Here is a 21,603-nt window from a genome sequence, read left to right as displayed (position 1 = left end):
TATTTCGTTTTATCCTTACAACTACCCTGAGAGTACTGTTATCCCTATTTACAGATAAGGAAACTGAGGCAAAAACATTTGAAGTATCCTTTCTTATTTAGAGTTTTTATGGGTTCCCACAACTGCCACTGTAGTTCTTCCCCGATGAAAGTACTTCATTATTTCATTATTATTACATAGAAGTATTTTATTTTTATTTTCTTCAATTTCACTGAAGTTATTAATTGTCTCAATGAGTTCAAAGTACATATTACTATATCTTGTTCTCCTCAATAGAATGGAAACTCCTTAACGATGAGGATTTTTTTATTCATTTGTTTGTTTTTGTATCCCTGGTACCCAGCATAGGACCTGGCACATATTAGGTGCTTTAATAAGTGCTTGTTAATGGAGTCATGGATTCAGCACTCAATGAAAAGCTCTTTTAGTCTTTAGTGTTTTAAGAATCTGTTGCAAATAAGTGGCTGAAACATTTAGGGTCATCTAATTCCATGGCGAACACATAAGATAAGGCATCTTTTGATAAATTTGCTGAGAGCGTGGGTCCTATCTTGTATTTGTTCTGTTTTGTACCTATTATATCCACATCTCACTGCCAGAATATATTTATTATAGGATCTCTGAAAAGATAGGGGTGGTATGGCATATAATAGATAAAGAGTGACATTGGGAGACATGAAGAGCCAGGAACAATTCCTGCTTTTGAGAGGCACTGGATGCTGGACTCTGGTAAGTCACTTGGTCTTGTGGTGGTCCCCTCATAGTAGAGAAGGAAGCAAATTTTATCAGTAGAGGAGCTTCTTCATCCGGAATTACTTATATCATGAATCATAGCTCCAGTCCCATTCCATCTGTGATAAACAATAGGTATCTTCCAAATGTATGAATAAAAACATGGCAAGCTCTCGTACTGAAAACTAACTAAAGTATTTTGACAGGTTCTTGCTGAGACAGAAGATAGTATCGTTGTGGGAGAGAAATTAGAATGTCACTGTCATAGCTATATCCTGCATGAACACAAACATGCATGCACACATAAATTTGAAGGAATTAGATCAAAAAATGGTATAATTAAAAGGAAAAAAAGCTTTCATTTTTGGACTCCATTATGCCAACACATTCACTTTTCACAATCTCAGAAGAATTGAAATTGTAGGTGACCAAAATGTAATGCAAGAAAACAGTGTGAGACACAAATAAGAAAGAGTACATTACCAATGCTGATTTGTGAACACAAGACAAGAGCCATGAAAAACTTTGAGGGTATGTATGATGAGCAAAGGACGTGTATTGATTATGGACTGGGAATAGTAGACGGCTAGCTTAAGTGCTACACAGACAAACGTTAAATATTTTAAAAGTTCAAAGGAAGACCTCCAGTGATTTTAATACTCCCTCAAGGTAGATTGGAACATGAACAAGAAGCAAAGAAAATGTGGATAATTTACACCCATGGAAAGGATACTCCCAGGTATAAGATTACAGATCCTTTCAAGCATCAAGCCCAATAACTAGTTTGATGAGAATTTTCTCCTTTGAATTACTTATTCTAACACAGTAAACGCTAGAAAATACTAAAGGTAATGAGTGACTTCATATGTCTGGTCTATTTTACTAGGCCTGGGGCCAATAGGTTGGGGCTTATTTCCAAGGCTAACAACCATTTTCTAGATATCACATAGACTCAGCTTTCCACTGATGAGGGCAGAAAGGATGTGAACCAAGTAAAATGCTTGATTACAATCTTTCTGAACCAGAACTGATGAGAGATGCAGACATTTCCTTCTGAATTAGGAACCAAATAGATCTTTTGGGGGCTGGACGTTGGCATATAGTTTTATACCCTCCTCTCTGTCAGTTGTCCAGTAACCAACTTTTGGGTTATCCTGTATCATTTCTGGGAGAACTTCTTGATGCCTGGGTAGTATATGTGAACATCTTGTTCTAATGACCAGATTGTCCCAATTTGTTCTCTTTTAAAATGTTAAAAGGACAAACCTTCAGAGTCATTTGGACTTTCTTTTCCCACCAAGAAACCTATCTTCTGGTCTTTGAGACAAAAAATAATTTTTTTCTCAGCCACTGTATGAGATAAAAATGAAATGTCTTGTTTTCATGGTATCCAATATGGAATAAACAAAAATTCATTTCAGGTAGATGGGACAGAACAGTTGTGAAAGTGGGAGGAGAAGCAGAAAGAACTATTTAGGAAGACCAGATGCAAAGCATCTTCAAAATGTTTCTGTTTCCCCCTCCTATTTCTCACTGAATGTAACAAAATGAGTATTTCAGGAAAGTTTTAAAGATTTGTAAATCCTTAAACTGTACTCAGATTTTTGTTTGTTTGTTTCAGAAAGAAAAATAAGCTACTGGACAAAAATTGTATAAAAACAATTCATCAGTCATAACAATGGGCCTTCAGAAGCACACATGGAGAAGCAAATGCTCTACTTCCATTCATAGGCTTGTCCAGATCACGAGGGCTAAAATCAAGGATGCTTTATCTTTAATACACATTTATAGCTAACCGCCTCACATGAGAAATAGTACTTAGTGTATATGGCATGGTTTTATAAATAGGAAATGGAATATTATTGAATTTCCTGATTATCTTAAGAAAAAACTATATCATGCTCTACTTTCTAAAATAGGGAACTGGGGAAAAAGTCCGGAATTTGTTATCAGAGGCCCTAGGTTCACATTCAGGAACTACAGTACTACCTGTATGACTTTGGGGAAGTCACTTAAGCCTTTAGGCCTCAAGTTCCCCATCTATGAAATAATGCTTTCAATTAGTTAGAGACATGGTTACATCTTGATTACTCCCTGTCTTTTGTCTTTTTAATAGGCAGGCATTCAAAGTCCATTTAAAGTGCTGATTTTGGGAAAGACTATTTAGGTTGTGTTCAAATAAACTGCGTTTTGTATTAATTTTTTCCTTCTTTCCTTACTTTAGCCCTCCCTTTCTTCCTTCCTCTCTTAGTTTTTCTCTCCCTCTAGTCTGTCTTCCTGTCCCAGCACATATATTTTGTAGCTTATGGTTTTAAAAGCTTGTCTGGGATGACTGAGAGGTTAAATGACTTGCCCAGGGTTGTATGGTCAGCATGGATCAGAAGCAGTACTTCAACACAGATTGATGTGATTTTGAGGCTAGATATGTTGCCTGTAATTTTTCTCTTGTGGCACTTTTTAAACTCACTTATCCTTAGAATGAAAGGTAGGTAGCACAGAGGGAGATTTCAGTGAATCTAAAATTTTCTAACTGGAGAAGGAGGTGGTAGGAAAGGACACACTTAAGCTATTGGAGCAGTACCCTTAACTTGGAGCTACTTTGGCCCATTCAGAAGGATGGTTGAAATGAAGTGATTGACAAACTATATTTAACTGAGATCAAATTTTCAAACCAGTCAGTAATTTTGAGTCATCCTTCATCTGTAATCTCTTGGTCAATGCTAATCTTAGGAGTCTATGGGTGAATAAGCATTTATTCAGTACTTAGTACCTACAAGGCAGACGCTATGCTAAGTTGTATAGATATTAAAAATAGCAAAAATGAATTGTCCTTGCTCTCAAAGAACTCATAATTTAATAGTGAAGACAACACATAAATAAATGTGTGTGTATGTATACGTACATATCCACATATAGTTATGTATACATATATATGTGTGTATATATATATATATGAGAAAGAGACAGAGAGACAGATAGAGACAGAGACAGAGAGAAAAGTTTTAAAGGGGAAGCTGGTGTAATCATCAAAGGCCTTCTGCAGAAGATGGAATTTGGACTGAGACTTGAAGGACTTCAGGGAAATGAAGAGCATGGTGAGATGACGCATTCCAGGCACAGAGCCTGACAGGTGGGAGATTGTAGATAAAGTGTTGGTGAAGTTGGATTACAGAGTTTGTGAACGGGAGTAAGGTCTAAGAAGTCAGAAGAGTTAGGGAAGGATGAGGTAATAAAGACCTTTAAATATCCAAGGGGACTTTATATTTGATATTTAAGCTAACAGGGAGTCACTGAAATTTGTTAACTGGGAGGGGAGGTTCAAGGCACAGTGGTGACATGATCGGACTCGTATTTTAGGAAAATCACTTTGCAAGCTAAATGGGGAATAGATCACAGGGGGAAGAGGTTTGAGGCAATGATATCAATTAGAAAACTATTACAGTAGCCCAAGGGGGAAGTAATGATGAAGGTCTGTCTTAAAATGATGGCTACGTGAGTTGAGAGAAGGGAACTGAGCCAAAAAGTGTTGTTAATGTAGAAACAATAAATATTGAGTAAATAATTTAAAATAGCACAGAATAAAATCAGATATTGATAGAAATAATGTACTTGTTAAGTATACAATTCAAATAATATTCATTACATATTGTATATTATATATCATATATAATAAATATTATTATGTAAATGATATTATTATTATAACATCTGTTATCTGCATCATCTCCCCCTGTCTCAAACTCTGCCTTCTTCCAAACTTCCTTAATGCCTTCCAGGGTACCACCATCCACCCAGTTACCCAAGTTCCAAACCTTGCTGTCATCCTTAACTCCTCACTTGTATTCACCTCACATATATAGTTAGATGCCGGATTTCTTTTTAAATCTTCATGACAACGTCCATATATCCCTCTAGTTCAGGATCTCATAATCTCTGACCTGGACTGTTGGAATAGCCTTCTAACAGATTTCCCTACCTCAAGTCTCTCTCTACACCAAGCAGTCTTCTACTCAGCTGCCAAAGTGAATTTTTTAGCGCAGGGGAATAAAAAGAATCTTGAAGAAGGCACTCAAAATTCATAAACAGAGCATGGAGGATTTTGGTCATTTACACACTCTCACTGAACACTGTGAAATCCCCAGTCAGCTGGACAAAAGAGACTCCTGAAGCATTGAGTGGTGCAGTCCTGAAAAAGAGAATTCACTTGTGTTCGTTCTAGATAACTGTTTTGTGAAGGCAAGTTTTGTGAAGGCATTTTCCCCCTTCTTTTTTGTTTCCTGCTAAAATATTTTAAAGACTCTGTAATCAAATTATTAACTATTTGCACTTTATTAAAGTGGGACTCATGCTTAGTGATTTAAGTTTTTTTGTGAAACAAAAAACTTCTAATATGTTCAGTTAAAAGCACTTATTTATACAAGGTCATTGAAACTTATTTGCAAGGATGCCCAAGGAGGCAACTGTGATAATTCAGCCTCTAAACTAACAGTTACTTTTGCACAAAACCTTGCTAAGCCATTACCAACAGATTTTAAGGATGCTAATCCCTAATCTCTCTACTGCATGCCTTTCTACTTTACTCCCTTCCATATATACCACACTCCTACCATACTGGGCTTGTTGCTAGTATTCAAAAAACAATCTTTTAACTCCTGTCTTTACCTTGGCTTTGTCTGTCTACCATATCTGGAATGTTCTGTCATTTCAACTCTACCTTCCTAGGTTTCTTGGCTTCTTTCAAGACCCAAGATAAATCTTACCTTCAGACAGACCTTCCTAGGTATCCCAAGAGGGTGCTAGTGCCTTCTCCTCTAATGTAATGTTACCTTTCATCTATTCTGTATTTCATTATTTATAGCGCCCCCCCCTCTCTCTTTTCCTCTCTCTCTCTGTCTCCCTCTCTCCCTCTCTCTCTCTCTCTTTTCCTCTCTTTCTCTTTTCCTCTCTCTCTCTCTCTCTCTCTCTCTCTCTCTCTCTCTCTCTCTCTCTCTTTCTCTCTCTCTCCAATGTAAGCTTCTTGGGGGCAGGAACAAACTTTTTATCTTTGTTTTATATCCTGTATTGAGCATAATACTTGGCATACAGTAAGTGCTTAATAAATGTATGTTTATTAGTTGATTGTTTAGTACTATACAAGACACTGTGAAGATTAAAAGAGAAGTACAAGACATAGTTCCTGTCCTAACCCCTTGAATTATCTCAATAGATTAGAAATTACTGGATTTGGAGTCGGTAACACCTTGAGTTCAAATCCCAACTCTGCCAGTTACCATCATAATTCAAAGATACTGACATTAGAAAACCTGGTTAAAAACCTACTTCTGATACTAAACTGGCTACATGACCTTTGGTAAGTCATTTCAGTCTCTTCACTATAAATTGGGAAAGTTTAATTAGATTAAAATAGAAAGTTTAATTAGCCATTAAGCTCTATTATAGCGCAACGGCCCTACGATGTTTTTCATTGAATAATTTCACACCGTGACCTTTGTTTGTCTCATCTGTAATTTAGTAATGACAATTCTTCTGTCCTTACACTAGTGATATGCTGTGTGAGTCAGATAAAATAATTCACAGAAAAGTATGTTAAAAGTTAGATAATGGGGCAGCTGGGTGGTACAGTGGATAGAGCACTGGTCCGGAGTCAGGAGGACCTGAGTTCAAATGTGGACACAGACACTTTTTAGCTATATAGCTCTGGGCAAATCACTTAACCCTTCTTCTGCTTCTAAAGAAAGAAAGGAAGACAGCAAACTAGCTGATACAATAGGCTAGTTTTGGGTTCTGGGGACTTGAGTTCAAATTTTGACTCTGGAACTTACTACCTACGTTATCCTTAGTAAGTTATGTCCACTTTGTGAGCCTTATTTTCATTGTAAGTAAAATGAGGGAGCTTTACTTATTGACTTCCGAGGACTCTTCCAGCTTGAAACCTAGGATCCAGTGACCTGTCTAAACCATTTCATTAGGGCATGTAAAAAATATGAAGTGATTATACTATTTTCTTCCTGGAATGATGGGAGGAAAATTCAGTTATTCTCGCCACATAAAAATTTATATATCGTTGTAATTCTATGCTGTGTCTTTGGACAGACGTTCCAAGTCTATGAGCAACTCAAAAATTATAGATTTTGATTTTTCCCATGCACCCTCTTCCTGTTATTTGATTTTGATCGTGTTACAGTGTTGCCTTTCTCACAATTATGCCTTACAGGACAGATTTCAGAAAGCCAAGTGCTCTAATGGAAAACAGACTAGAAATGAGAGCAAAGCTTGTTTCCTTCCATAGTAAAAAAAAAAAAAAAAAAAATAGGAGTAATAAAAAATGGGAAACTTGTCCTGTTCTTGGTGAAACTTTTTATTTCACCAGTAGAAAAAAATCTAGAGAAACATTATTCAGTTTTAAACCTTTACTATTGACTTTATTAAAACAAACAAAAAGGTCACAAAAGCAAAAAAAAAAAATAGTTCGTAGTTATTGAATTACTTTTGTCTTAGATTGTGGTAAGGAATATTTCCCCCATACTGAAATCCTGATCTCTGTTGTTTGCTTGATTTAAAATTCTTGGATTTAGTGCTAAAAGGTGAAACGTGAAGGGTTAGGTCAAGCCTTGGGGCCAGACCTGGGTTCAATGGGCCCATGCATAGATTTCATTTTTTTAAATTAATTTATTTTTAGTTTTCAACATTCACTTCCACAAGATTTTGAAATCCAAATTTTCTCCCTATCTCTTCCCTCTCAACACCCCAAGATGGTGTGCATTTTGATTACTCCTTCCCCCAATTTGCCCTCTCTTCTATTCCTACCCCCTTTCTCTTATCCTTTTCTCTTCTATTTTCCTGTAGGGCAAGATAGATTTCTATACCCCATTGACTGAATATATTATTTCTCAGTTGCCATGCATAAATTTCAAGGGTCCATAAACTTAGATGAAAAAGAAAATTGCAACTTTATATTCATTTAGCATTTAGCATTCCCTTCAATTATAAATGTAGGCAACAAAAATTATTTTGAGAAGTGATCCATAGTTGTCACCAGATTCAAAGTGGTCCATGACACATCTTTGGATCTAGCTCAAAGCCTTCATTTTACAGAGAAGAAACTGAGATTCAGAAAGCTTTAGTAATTTACCCAGAATCATAGATGAAAGTCAAGATAGGAAGCTCCATCCTCTGACTACAAATCTAATGTATTCCACTTCACCATATAGCCTTATGTATCATATTCTTCCCATTTATCATTTTTTTAAAATTACAAGATAATGCTTTTCCCTTAACATCAGCAGTCAGTCAGTCAATTAGTGTTTACTAAGTATATATCAGGCATTGTGCTAAATTCTCAGGGTACAAAGAATGAGAAAAGACAGTCCCTGCTCTCCAAGGGCATGAAGTCTAATAGGGGAGACAACATACAGACAAACAAGTACAAACAAGTTATATACAGGATAACTTGGAAATAATCAACAAAAGGAAGGTATTAGAATTAAGGGGGATTGGGAAGGGCTTCTTGTAGAAAGTAGGGTTTTCAATGTGATGTAAGAGAAGTCAGGGAAGCCAGGAGCTGGAGGTGAATTCTAAGAAGGAGAGAATTTAAACCATGAAGCACAGGCAGGGAAAAATGCAAAAAATTCAGAAACTGAGTGTTTTACTTGAGAAACAACAAGGAAACTAGTATCACTGAATTGCAGAGTATGTGAGGATGGTACAGGAAAATCAGAGAGGGAGGTGGTGGTGGTGGTTACAGAGGAATTTGAATATCAAGCAGATAATTTCCTATTTAAACCTAGAGGTGATAGGGGGCAAGTGGGACCAACCTTTAGGTGAAATTCATGTCTAAAGATGGCAAGTATTGGAGGTAGGGATTGAATACAGGTCTTTGGACTCCCAAATGTTTTCTTTTCATTGTACCTCATACCTAGGCACTATGTGATAGAGGAACAATTAGAAACTAGCTAATTTGATTTCTAAATCTATGCTTTTTCTCCACCCTGACAACTTTGTCTATGTGCTGTCCATCATTTTTATTTGTCCCCAGCCATAACTTGGGATTCTATCCCTGGATCCCCTGACTCTAATAGGTGAACTTTGACTTTATCTTACCAAGAATAAGGCCTCCATATTCCTTTCTAGCTATCCTTTATGTGTTGTCTTCTCCCATTGGAATGTACACTCCTTGAGGGCAGGAAGGATATTATACTGATTGTTTTTATTTGTATTTCTATTACTTTGCACCTTGCTGCTTATACTAAATGCTTAATAAATGCCTTAGGTATTTTTTAATGTGCTTCCTCTCAATAAAGTAAAAGTTGATCTTACTTTTGTTAAGATTTGAGCACCCCTAATTATACTCTCTTTCCTTTTCTTCTTTGGCTAGGCTCTTACTCCAGCATCCAAGAGGCTAATTACTTCTCTGTGTCCAGGAAACAGTAGTAAGAAAGACATACACATACACACACAACCCCCCCCCCCCCCAAACCCCAGAAAAAAAAAAAACATTACTTATTTGGTTGGATAACAGGCATTTGATATTAACATAGACAACTTCGTAAGGAAATTGAGGCTCACACTTGACTGGGCAAAGGTCTCTTAACTTATTATTAAGGTAGTAAGGAGAACCTCTTAATTTCCAATCTAATGCCATTTCTGCTATGAAACAGCAAAATTTCAAGAACCTGTGATTTCATTCAGATAAAGTGCTATGTAAATGATTTTAGACAATAGATAATTTTCATTTGTTTTAATTTTGTGAAGCAGTGGTGATAAAGGAGTCCTTCTACTAATTCTAAACTGAAGTTCTGACCATGACTAGGTAAAACTGAATTATACTGCCCCACTTTTCGTTAGTTCTCCATAAACTGAGTGTAATATTTCTTACCATAGACATGTCTTTATTGATTTTTTTTAAATTCTGTGTTTTTAAAGAATTGATATTACTCCAAGGAGATGTCAAAAAGTTGCAGATCTTAAAAAGCATACTTCTGCTATCATTAGAGATATCGCAAAAATAGAGGGGGTGGTTTAGGGATTTTCTTCTTACTTCCATGAGCCTATTGGGGGAATGATGAACTCTGATAAATACATAGATTTATTGAGAAGCAAAGTTGTTCCAGAATCACAGAAATTCCCAGATGGTGATAGAATATTATAACATAGCCTTGTAGCATTCCACACATCATGAAAAATTAACGAATTTATCAGATTTATTATTTAATGGGCTAGAATGGGACTGACAAACCCCATTGCAAACTTATGGGTTATAATCAAAGTTAGACTTGGAAAAATTGATTGTTCATCAAAAGTACACCTGATATGCAATGAAATAAAATCATGGTACCATGACCAAGAATTAAAGGATATGTCAAAATTTTGTGACCTAAATATCACGTGGTATAAAATTGCTGGAAAAGGACATATTGCATATCAAGCCTTTTAAATGTCAAAAGCTGTCTGGTTAATGATATGTTACTAAATTTAATTATTTTCATTGAATTAATTTGCACACTTATTGAAGGTACTCCTTTCTTTCATTGAAGGAGGAGATTACCACTTTGTGCCTAAACAAACCACTTTCATTTGCTTCTGAGACCAAAGCATTCCATTACCTTAATCAACTTTCTGTTGACAAGCCTCTCTGCAAACTTAGTGTTGTTTTCAAATGAAAGACAGATAAATCATCGAACCCATCCAACTTGGTAAGACTTCCGGGAATTTGTAGTTTGCTGGCACTGTCTCCAAAACTTCAGGGTAACCTTTAGCCACAATGAGGCATCCGATACAACCTTAGTTTTATGTTACCTGGACAAAATGACCAGACTGCAAATTAAGCAAGATAAATCTGGAGTTGGAAGACAACTATCAGGTCATTAGTTCCATTTCTTAATTTTATAATTGAGGAAATGAAGTCCAGGTATTTAAATTACTTAACCTACACAGACAAGTAGCAGGAACCAGTATTTGAACATTGGACTTCTGACACTAAAACTGGGTTTCATTCCACTAGATTATGCTGACACCAAAATTCATTTTGTCACTTTTTATATTATCCTGAAAGAATTTATTATGTAATATTTTATATTATAAAATTAAGGGAAAAAAGCATGAATAGTTCCTCTGTGCACTTCTCTTTTCTCCATTTTCTTAGTCCAATAAGAAGCCCCTCTATCTTCCTGTCTAGTCTATTACAGAGGCACGACATCCACACAGATAGGTTTGAACTGAATAAATCCTCAAACCAAGAGTTGGGTGATAAAGCTTTGGGGAAGTAGCCAGTGGGAAAAGAAGCCTGAGAGGAAAACTAGTTGGCTTGGAAGTAATTTCTAAGAACATTACTTCTGTGTCACAACAACAATGATGATAATAATAAAACAGCCAGAAAATTGAGTAGAGAGCAACCATTTGAACCGGTAATCTAACCCTTACCACGGAACTATCTCTTTCTATGCTCATTTTTTTTCTCCTTTATCTCAATACAAAAAGCAGTCTAAAATTTGTCAGATACGCTCCTGGGCTTCCTTATTTAAATTGCTGGGCCTTTCACAAGAAATTTGAGGAAAAAAGAAAAAGAATTAACAAAAGCCTATGCTGATTTCTTTTTAATCCTGAGTATGTAGTGTCTATGAATTTTTATGGTAGCTACCTTGATTTTAATAGATATGGATATTTCTATTTGTAAATAGAGATATCAAGCATTCTTCCTCCTCTCCTGAATACTTGAGTAAAAAGCAGAATAATCAGACAAAATGAAACAATGTGTGAAGGAAATAAAGAATGTAGACTGATTGGATTCCAAGGGTGAAGTGCTTTTATGGAAACTAGGTCTAATAGATGAGAGCTACATAATACTATATCCCTATTCTGCACCGTCTTTTGAACCTTGCACCATTTAGCTCTCCTTAAATAGTTTGAAAGAGCTGAATTCAATGAATATAGGGCTAAAATATCACTTGTTCTCAATACAAGCCAAGTGATTATCATTTAACTTCAAAGAAGACATGTTTTGTCAAATGTTTGCTTTAAAAGTATCTTCTGATTGATCCATAGGATTGCTTTCTTCTTTTGTGTTCAGATTGATATCTCCTTTTCTACATCCTTTGTATAAACTTAGAGATGTAATTTTTCATGAAGATTTTATTGTATTTAGAGAATGTAAAACTGACAATGGAGTGGTTGTTTCTGGAACTCTCAGCAACTTTTGTCTACAGAGACTATCACTCATTCTTCAATAAACCTGTTTGTTCATATTTACCATTTGGAACCAACACGTCTAAGCTGCATTCAAAGGTCACAGAACGGTACTGTAACTTCTTAGATTTGGGTTAGGAACAGATCTGTAATTAATGTCCCAAAAGTCACAATGTTTGACTCATAAGAACTTTTCCCAGGGGTGGTCCTTTAAATCCCAAGGTTCTCAGTAAGAGAAAGGGAATGATATGAGCTTCAGAAACAGCTCTACAAGCCTTGCTCTTGGTATAATAATCCTGAATTTTATCCCTCCCTCAGCTTTGAGTCTCCAGGTTGAAGATGAACTTCAGCCTTGAAACTGATGAATTTAGAACTAGTCAGTCCCAATATATACCTGGACCATTGCTCTTTCTGTCAACAGACTATCAAACTCCACTCACAATGGTAGGATGAAAAAAATGGCCCTCAACTTATACCTGAGGAGAGAGGAAAATGAGCTTGAGGTCCATCATTTGTTTCTTTGAAAAAGATATATGATATGATATTAATAGCATTTAGCACTTGGTCAGTCATGTTTGACTCTTCATAACACTATTTTGTGTTTTCTTGGCAAAGATACTGGAATGGTTTGCCATTTTCTCCTCCAAGCACTTTTATTTTTGCAAAAAGTTTTACAAACATTATCTCATTTGATCCTCAGAACAATTCTGGGAGGTATGTGGTATTATTATCCCCATTTTACAGTTGAGGAAACTGAGGCAGAAATCAGTGAAAAAGACTTGATCAGGGCCCACAGCTAGTACCTGAGAGGCAAGATTTGAACCATGGTCTTATTGACTCAAAGTCCAATGCTCTATCCATCGTGCCCCCAGCTGATGAGGTCCCCTTCACTTGTAACACCCAAGGGGACCAAAGTCTTCTCTGTCAGAACTTTTAGAAAAGAAGTTTAGGAACAAACTCTTACAACTTTTGAAGAAATCATACCATTTTGAAATGCTATTACATTCCTATGTTTTTAGGCATTTAAAACAAAAAGCAACCTTTTTCATCAATAATAAAGGCCCTTCCCCCTCCCCCTTATATATATGTGTATATGTATATACTCTTCATTCTTCCTTCAGAAAACTCTACTCGATTATTTTCCAGGTAATTTTCATTCACATAAGACTTTATCACCTTACAATTGCAACAGGCTGCTCTCAAATTGGAAGCTAAACTTATTTACTTCTTTGCAGAGAGGGGTAATTGGGGAAGGAAGAGGGTAGTCTAAAAAGTCTCAGAATAGCACTCACATCTCCATAGGAATCAATCTTTCTTTCATATCTAAAATGATCATATTTACAACCTTCATAATTCCACATATTTATGTTTCTAGAAGTGGTTAATGAAAGCCCTCAACATGTTTTCAAGTCCTTAGACCTGGCATAGTAGAACAGGCATGCGGCTGATTTCCTGCCTTCTCTCAGAGGAAAAAGAATTAGTGGTCATAAAAGGTAATTTATGGGCTAACCCTTCCTTTTCATTTGTGTGGTACTTTTCCTCCTATTTAGATTTAATTTGCTGAAGTGTTCACAAAATGGAGAGATGAGAGTGTATGGCTCGCTTTTGGGCACCAAGCCAGGCAGCTCAGCAGGAGAAACTTAATTTTTAAATTTAGTTTTAATTGAAATGTGATGCTAGAGATGCAACAAAATTCATGAAATGGAAATTAAAAAATAAAATAAAATCCCATGGGAACACAATCTTAAACTTTCAGACAAGAGTACGCTAGGGCAAGAATAACACAGTGCTACATTATTCTCCTCCTCACGTCTCAGTGATAAAGACACAGCTGTACATTGACATCTGTAGCAAAATTATAGATACGTTTAAAAGATGTCTGAGATAAATGCATGTATACTTGCATATCATGTTACTTCTAATTTTAAAGTAGAAAACATATATTAGCTATGGAATGACAATATTATTAGAAAAGCTACTTGCATATTGCACAGATAATCGTAATTCTTCTAGCCACATATCTAGATTCTATTTGATTCAAGTCAGTAGTTGATAGGAGGAGCACAAACAACTCCTCATCTTCAGAAATTTTACCAGTTGTCAACTCTTGCCACTTCATGCCATGAAATGTCTTCCATTTGACCCATTTTCTCTACCCATGTAGCCTCTACCTTATTTTATGATCTATCACTTGTCACCTAGACTATTACAGTTGCCTCGTAGTTGATCTCCACACCTCCAATTCCTGTCTACTCCAGTTCATCTTCCATAAAGCTACCAAGTGATTTTCTTTAAATGAAGATTTAAACGTGTCACTCTTCTTCTTGCTAACTTCAGGGGACTATTCCTATCATCCCTAGTATTAAATACAAAAGCCTGCTTTGGATTTTTAAAGTCTTTCACAACCTGGCCCCAATCCCCATTCCAGTTCCATTAAACACTTAGTGTTTTAATTCTCTATAATTCATCCAAATTAGCTGTCTATCTGTCCTGAAGAAACTACATTGCGTCTCCTGTCTCTGAGATGCCTTTGCCTTGATTGGACCCCCTGCCTGGAATGCACTCTCTTCTCATCTCTGTCTCACTAAATAACCCTCTTCCATCAAGATGAGGCACCTCCTTACAGGAAGTCTGTTCTAATCCCCAGCTGTAAACACCCTTCTGCATTACCTTGTATTTAATTACTTTGTATTTATTGTTCCCATATTTATTACATACACACACACACACATACATACATACACACACACACACACACACACACACACACACACTGATTTCTTTGAAAAAATGTAAAGTCCTGAAAGTAGGAATTATTTCAGTTTTTGCATTTGAAAATGCAAACTTATCAATTAGCATAATTCCTGACCCAGTTAGTATAGCAAAGAGACCTGCTACGCTGAAGGTACTACTGTGTTAACTTTGTACATTCTTCTTGGGAATGAGAGTTTAGTTCTACCCAGAGATATTGCATCTCCCTTGTTCCCCTCTTCCCAAAGGACTAAAGTAGAAATGCTCTGAGCGATTCATTCCCTCTTCAAGATCAGTCCTCTGCCACTATCACTCAGTAATGTCTCCTTTGAGGTTCACTCACTCAGGCTTTATCCCACAATTTGATCCCTTTTATACTCACTACTGGCTTGTAAATCAATTCCAAGCTTTTCTTAAGGAACTCAGTACTTGTCTCATAGTTTTCCTGTCAACCCCAACCCCTGGCATCATGCGTGGGAACTTCAATATCAATGTTGAGATCTTTTTGCATACCCTAGGTCATTAATCTTCTCTACTCTCATGAAGCGCTATCTCATCTTTGTTATCCATCAGCGATAGACATGGATGGTTATAACCCATATCTATTCTATATCTCTGTTACTCAGAACTTTAAAATTCTTTTTTTTTCAATAGCCATCACCTATTCTTCCATTTGTATCACTACTCCTTTCATTCTAAACATATCCTGTATCTTCATTGCAACCTCTAATTCTTTTAGCATTCTCTATGCTCCTAGTTTCTTACCTCTACTATGGTCTCATCTTTCTCCCTTTACTATGCTGACCCTTTGTTAGACAAGTTCTAATATACATTATTCTATACACTCCAACCCTGGGTCATCACCTTCTTAGATGATATTGAGATGCTGCAGAATGCTGCTGCTTAAAACCACATAACTATGGCAGCTAGGTTCTCTACAAATTTATGTTACCTAATTTCAACTGGGTTCTCATTACTACATGACTACCAGCCTCCTAAAATAGCCTTCTCCTTCTCCCTCTGCAGAGGATGTTGCCTCCTATTTTCTTGAGAAAATAGACATTGTCTGGCATAATATTCCTCTCCTCATTCAATCCACATTTTCATAGCCCTATAATTCACTCACTCATTTTCTCCTTTGTCCCTTTTTATAAGGAAGAGTTGAACTTTCTGCTTCCAAGGGAAAGTCTTCTATTTGTGCTGTTAATCCAATATTCTCTCATTTCCTAACAAAGCTTGTCATTTGATTATTCCCTCTCTCATTTTCAATTTGATCCTATCCCCCTGATTCCTGAGCTATTGCCCAGGACTCTTCCTTCCACTTCTCCCTGCCTTTCAAGTTATAATCCCATATCTCTTCCCTTTTGTAGAAAAACTGTTAGAAAGTTTCTTTTATATTCATGGATTCCGTTTTTTCCTAACTTTTCAGTTCCTTTAAAGTCTACCATCCTAAAAGTTCACTGAAACTTTCTTTCACGTTATATACAAGCTCTTAACTGATAAATCCAATGAATTTTTCTTCATTCTTCTGCTCCTTGACAGTAGCTTTGACACTATCAGCCACCTCCTCTTTCTGTCTATTTTCCATCCTTTGCTTTTTCTGACATTAAGGTGGTACTGTGGATAGAATGATAAACTTGGAATCAAGCAGATTTGCATTAAAATCCTGCTTTAGACACTAGCTGTGTTTCCCTGGGCAAGTCACTCACCATTTCTCAGCCTCACTTTTCTCATATGTAAAACGGGGATAATAATAGCACCTATTTCATAGAGTTATTTTGAAGATCAAGTGATATATCGCACAAAGTGTTTTGCAAACCTTAAGGTGCTACATAAATGCTAGCTATTATTCCAATTAGTCTGACCATTCCTACTCAAGTCTCCTTAGCTGATCCTCATTCTTTACTTGCTTGTCAAAAGTGAGTATCCTGGGTGCTTTTCTCTTGTCTCACTACAATGCTCCTTGGTAATCATGTTATTTCCCTGGGTTCTATTATCATCTCTTTGCAGAAGACTCTCGAATATATACATATGAATTATTAATATCGCCCCTGAACTAGTTCCATATTACCAACTATCTGATGGATATCTCCACCTAGATGAGCTGTAAACATTTTAAATCCACCACGTTCAAAAGTGAACTCACATTTTCTCCCATAACAATCTCTTCTTCAGACGCCTCAGTTTTATTGAAGGCAACACCATCTTCACAGTCTCTCAGATTTACAACCTAAGAGTCATTCTCAACACCTTCTCCTCCCTTATCTCTCCACATCCAAACAATTGCTAAGTCTTATGAATTCTGCTTCCACACATCTCCAACATCTGTCTCCTTTAGAGGAATATTATTTCTTAATATTTCTAGAAAAAAATAAACTGGTGTTTTTAATACACTTTCATTCAATAATATCAAGAGATTTGATCTAGGGATGACTCCACCATATACTCATTGGCAAGTAGTATTAGATTTGGTGTTTAAAAATATGGGCTTGAGTTCTAGCTCAGAAACTTATTGGCTCTATAACCATCCATCATTCCAACAACCAAAAAACACTTATTCAGTACCTATTGTTTTCTAAGCACTGTGCTTAGCATTGAGGATACAAAGATAACAATAAACCATGGGTAAGTTACTTCAACTCATTGGCCTTAGCTTTCCCCTTGTCTAATTCCGAGACAATAACAATCATTATGCCAACACTCATCACAAAATTCCTTTGAAGAAGCTATGAATTGTAATGCATGACAGAAATGTAAGCAATTATTTAAATGTTATACTAAAATTTCCAACAACCAACAAAGAAAAACTCAACAACTGTACTTTGTTCAAAAGAATTTCTGCAGAATTGACTTCCTTATTTCGTAGGGAAAACCTTGCTTGTCAAGGACATAGTGTTTATTGTACAGAGTATCTTCTTCATGGAATCAAGGAAAGACTACAATCTGGATATTATCCTCCTCTGACCAGATCAGTTTCAAAGAAGGATTCCATTGTTTTTGGTGGTCTAATTAGGAAAGGAGACCATCTTGCCATGTTTATCTCATGTGATCAAAGATGAAGAGTTGGTAGAGATATCGGAGGTCATGGAGTCCAGTCATCTCATCTTATAGCTTAAGAAGTTCATACCCATAGATGAATAGTGGTTTGCCTGGGATTACACAGTTACTAGGGTAGCTAGGTGGTACAGTGGATAGAGCACCAGTGCAGGAGTCAGGAGGACCTGAGTTCAAATCTCACCTCAGACACTTGACACTCACTAGCTGTGTGACCTTGGGCAAGTCACTTAACCCCAATTGCCTCATCCTGGGTCATCTCCAGTCATCCTGATGAGTATCTGGTCACTGGATTCAGATGACTCTGGAGGAGAAGTGAGGCTGGTGACCTGCTCAGCCCTCCCTCACTCAAAAAAACAAAGTCAAGTGCAAGTTATGTCATTATTTGTCTGATGGCATGGTTTTCTTTGGCAACAAAGGACAAACACACACAGTTACTAAATGGTAGAGAAAGGATACAAATCTAGGTTTTCCCACTTCAGATTCTATGCATCTCACTTGGAAATATTGTGTTTTAGTATTTCCAGACTTTTGAGATCTCAATTCAGTCACTTTTACTAAAAAAACCAAATGTCAGAACTAAGAGTATATAGCATTCCCCATTTTACACATCAAATGAAAATTGGAGACCTAGTACAGAGAGATAAGACTTAATGCCAAGTCCAATACTCTTTCTGATTTGCCACATATCCTTTCATTTCAATGTATGTAATTTCTCTCACTTTTATTCTCTCCTGCTGTTATCCTCATTTCCTCTGCTGTCTTCCTAACTAATTCAGGTCCTCATCACCACCTGAACCACTTCAAAAGCCTTCTAACCTGCCTCACCTCCCACCCTCTAATCACACAAATATCCTCTACCCCCTCCAAACCCTCCTACACACAGCTGCTGGATGAATTGTACAAGTGTCCAGATTGTACCATGTCATGCCGCTACCCAAAAATTTTGGATGACTTCTTGCCTCCTCCAGAGAATGAAAACACCTCTTCCTCAAGAGTTTACAGACTAGGTACACCAAATTTCAAAAAGAAACAATAAACATCCCAAACAAGCCCAAGCCCATTGGAAATAGTTTACCCATAAGTTTAATGATTCATTTTTACAAAAGGCCAGGCAGGAGCTTGAGAGGGCAGCTCCCCTCATCAAGAAGGGTACATAGGTTTCCATGAACCTGTCAAAAGAAAAAAATATTGGTTTGATTTGTCCTATTGCTTTTCAAGCACCCCAAAAATCCAAGGTTATTTTTATTCTGGAGGCCAAGTGACTGTGTGAAATTCTCTGAAAAATATGTTGAAATTTCACAATTTTTCCTGGTTGCTCTATCTTCATATATTAGCCAACTGGTTGACAACACTCTTTGGTCATAGGTGCTCAAATCACATCAAAACATAATTTTTATCCAAATGATTGTATAGCTTTCTGAAAAAAAAAAACTAAACAAAAGTAACTAAATTGATATACCTATTTCCCCTACTTAAATAGAATGCTCTCCTTCGCCTTCTTGGCTTCCTTGAATTTCTTTACATCACAGCTAAAATTGCACCTTCCACAGGAAGCCTTTCCCACTCCCTCGTAATTCTAAAGCCTTCCTTCTGTTGATTATCTGCAATTTATCCTACATATAACACATTTGCACTGAGTCATCTGTATGTTGTCTCCCCCATTAGACTGTGAGGTCCTTGAGGACAGCAACTATCCTTTCCCTTTCTTTGAATTCCCAGAAGTTAGCGTAGCACCTGACACACGGTAGGTGCTTAATAAATAATCAGTGCTTGCCTGTTTATAGGATCATAACCTTGATTCTAAAGGGGCCACAGAGGTCATATAATCAAATTCCTTCATTTTACACGTGAGGAAACGGAAGCCCAGGAGATGAAATAATTGTCCAGCGCTATAGGGGCAGTAAAACAGAAGAGTTGGAATTTGAATCCAGGTTCTCTGACCCCAAATCCAACATTGTTTTTACACTTTCCCTAGCAGCCTCTATTCAGTACTGCATCATAGTTATTGAAAAAGAGTAAAGTTCCCTGAATTGTACATTGCAGTTTGGCATTTACATAAGTGTTTCACTATGGCATCTCCAATTTGGAGGGATGCAAGAAAATAGAGTGGGGCTTCTTGATTTTAGTCAAACAGAAGATCAAAACAAGTCTTTGAATTAATCTTTAGTTTGCCTGCTCTTGCTACCTCATTAATCCTAAATGGTGTCAGTCAGTTGAGTCTAATAGCTGTGAGTGTTACTGCCGTGGTCAGTTCTAAATTATAGTATTGATTAATTGATTGCCTTCTTCCAGTTGTGAATTATATTAGTGCTGGCTGAGACTGCCTGGCTTAGGGCCAGAGCCTAATTTCCTACGGAACACAACAAGCAAATCCCTACTTTCACTGTTGTGGTTAAGTGGCTATTTAGAAGAGTAAAAGCTCTGGAAAGATGGTCTGACAGAAAAGAATATGCTAAATATAATGAATACCTACTTATTGATGGCTTCTTTCCAAAACAGAGAAAGTGTGGGGAAGAAAACTGGTCAGGACTCTGTTTTTCAACCTCAGGCTTACAAAGCCATCTGAAAACAGCTGCTCTGAAATCCGGAGAAGGGAGCAAAGCTAGAAGGCTGGGCATTATAATGAGCTAGCCTGTGAAGCCCGTGAAGGCTCATTTGGTCAAAACTGTAGTTGGCTGTGATGCCTTTAAGCTAAATGGGAATGAGAGCGCTCATAGCCTCTTTTGCTGTGGGTACTGTTGTTGAGAGAAACTTACAGCATACCACTTGCTCTGTGGTTGGTATCTGTTGGGCCGTGTTTCTTTTTAGAATTACTGACAAATTATGAGGTTAATTGGGGGAATAGGATATTTCTTTTTCAACTCAATGCTTGATAGGAGAGAATCTCAGAGTTGGGAGTGACTCTGGAGGTTACATTTCCAAATCATGCTAAGCAAGAAATCCCCTCTATAAGTAGCCAACTCGCTGTTGCTTGAAGTCCTTCTAGGGAGATGGTAGGATGGTCAATGACCTTTGGAGATAGTTCATTCCACTTTTGCATACCTTGCATCCTTATATCAAGCTTGGACCCTTATCCTTGCATCTTTCACATGTTACTTTTAGTTTTGTGCTTTAGGAGCAAACAGCACCCCATTTCTACCTAAGAGCCTTTCAAAATCTTAAAACAAACAAAATAACCCCCAGCATAACATTTCTTAGTCTGCTCTTTCATAGGTTTAATATTCCCAGTTCCTTCCATTGACCCTCATATGTCATGAGTTCCAGGTTCTTTATCATCTTGGGTAACTTTTCTGGACACTTTCTAGATTATCTATCTATCCTATCTGTTTGCCTGTCTCTTTTTTTTAAATACAGCACCTTGAACTGAATTCAATGATCCAGATATGGTTCCATGAGAGGAGAATATAGTAGTACTACTGTTTCTCTAACCTTGTGCATCATGCCTTTCTAAATACAGCCCAAGTTTGAATAAGCTTTTAGGGTACCATATTACACTATTGATTCATAAACACTAAAACTTCCAGAATTTTGAAAACAAATTGCTTCCCAGTTATCTCATCCATTTTCTACCTGTGAAGATTGTTTTTGGATCTACAAAATTTTACATTCATCCCTGTTACATTTCATTGTATAACATGGTTCCCAATGGCCTAGCCTGGCAAGATCTATTCAGATCCTAATTCTGCCATACAATATGATAGCTCAAAACATTAAGTCATCTCAAATTTGATAAAAATGTTATCAAGGTCTATACCGAAGTCCTTGTTTATAAATAAACACACATATTTATATATGTGTATATATGTATACATGTGTATATATGCACACATATATGCATATATGCATGTGTCTATATGTAATATGTATATATGTATACTGGTA

At 36.8% G+C, this 21,603-nt stretch overlaps 1 protein-coding gene across 1 annotated transcript in view; it reads right to left on the bottom strand.

Moving 5' to 3' along the window:
- The window catches only part of PTPRD (protein tyrosine phosphatase receptor type D), a 934,659-nt gene extending 914,345 nt beyond the window's left edge, over nucleotides 1–20,314 (bottom strand). The window contains exon 1 of the mRNA XM_072596637.1: nucleotides 20,195–20,314. The gene's annotated coding sequence lies outside the window, so the exon portion shown is untranslated. The remainder of the gene's footprint in view (nucleotides 1–20,194) is intronic.
- Between the last annotated feature and the right edge of the window lie 1,289 nt (nucleotides 20,315–21,603).

This window comes from Notamacropus eugenii, chromosome 1, assembly GCF_028372415.1.
Source record: "Notamacropus eugenii isolate mMacEug1 chromosome 1, mMacEug1.pri_v2, whole genome shotgun sequence".
Classification (NCBI taxonomy): Eukaryota; Metazoa; Chordata; class Mammalia; order Diprotodontia; family Macropodidae; genus Notamacropus; species Notamacropus eugenii.
This window is presented reverse-complemented; position numbering and strand designations above follow the sequence as displayed.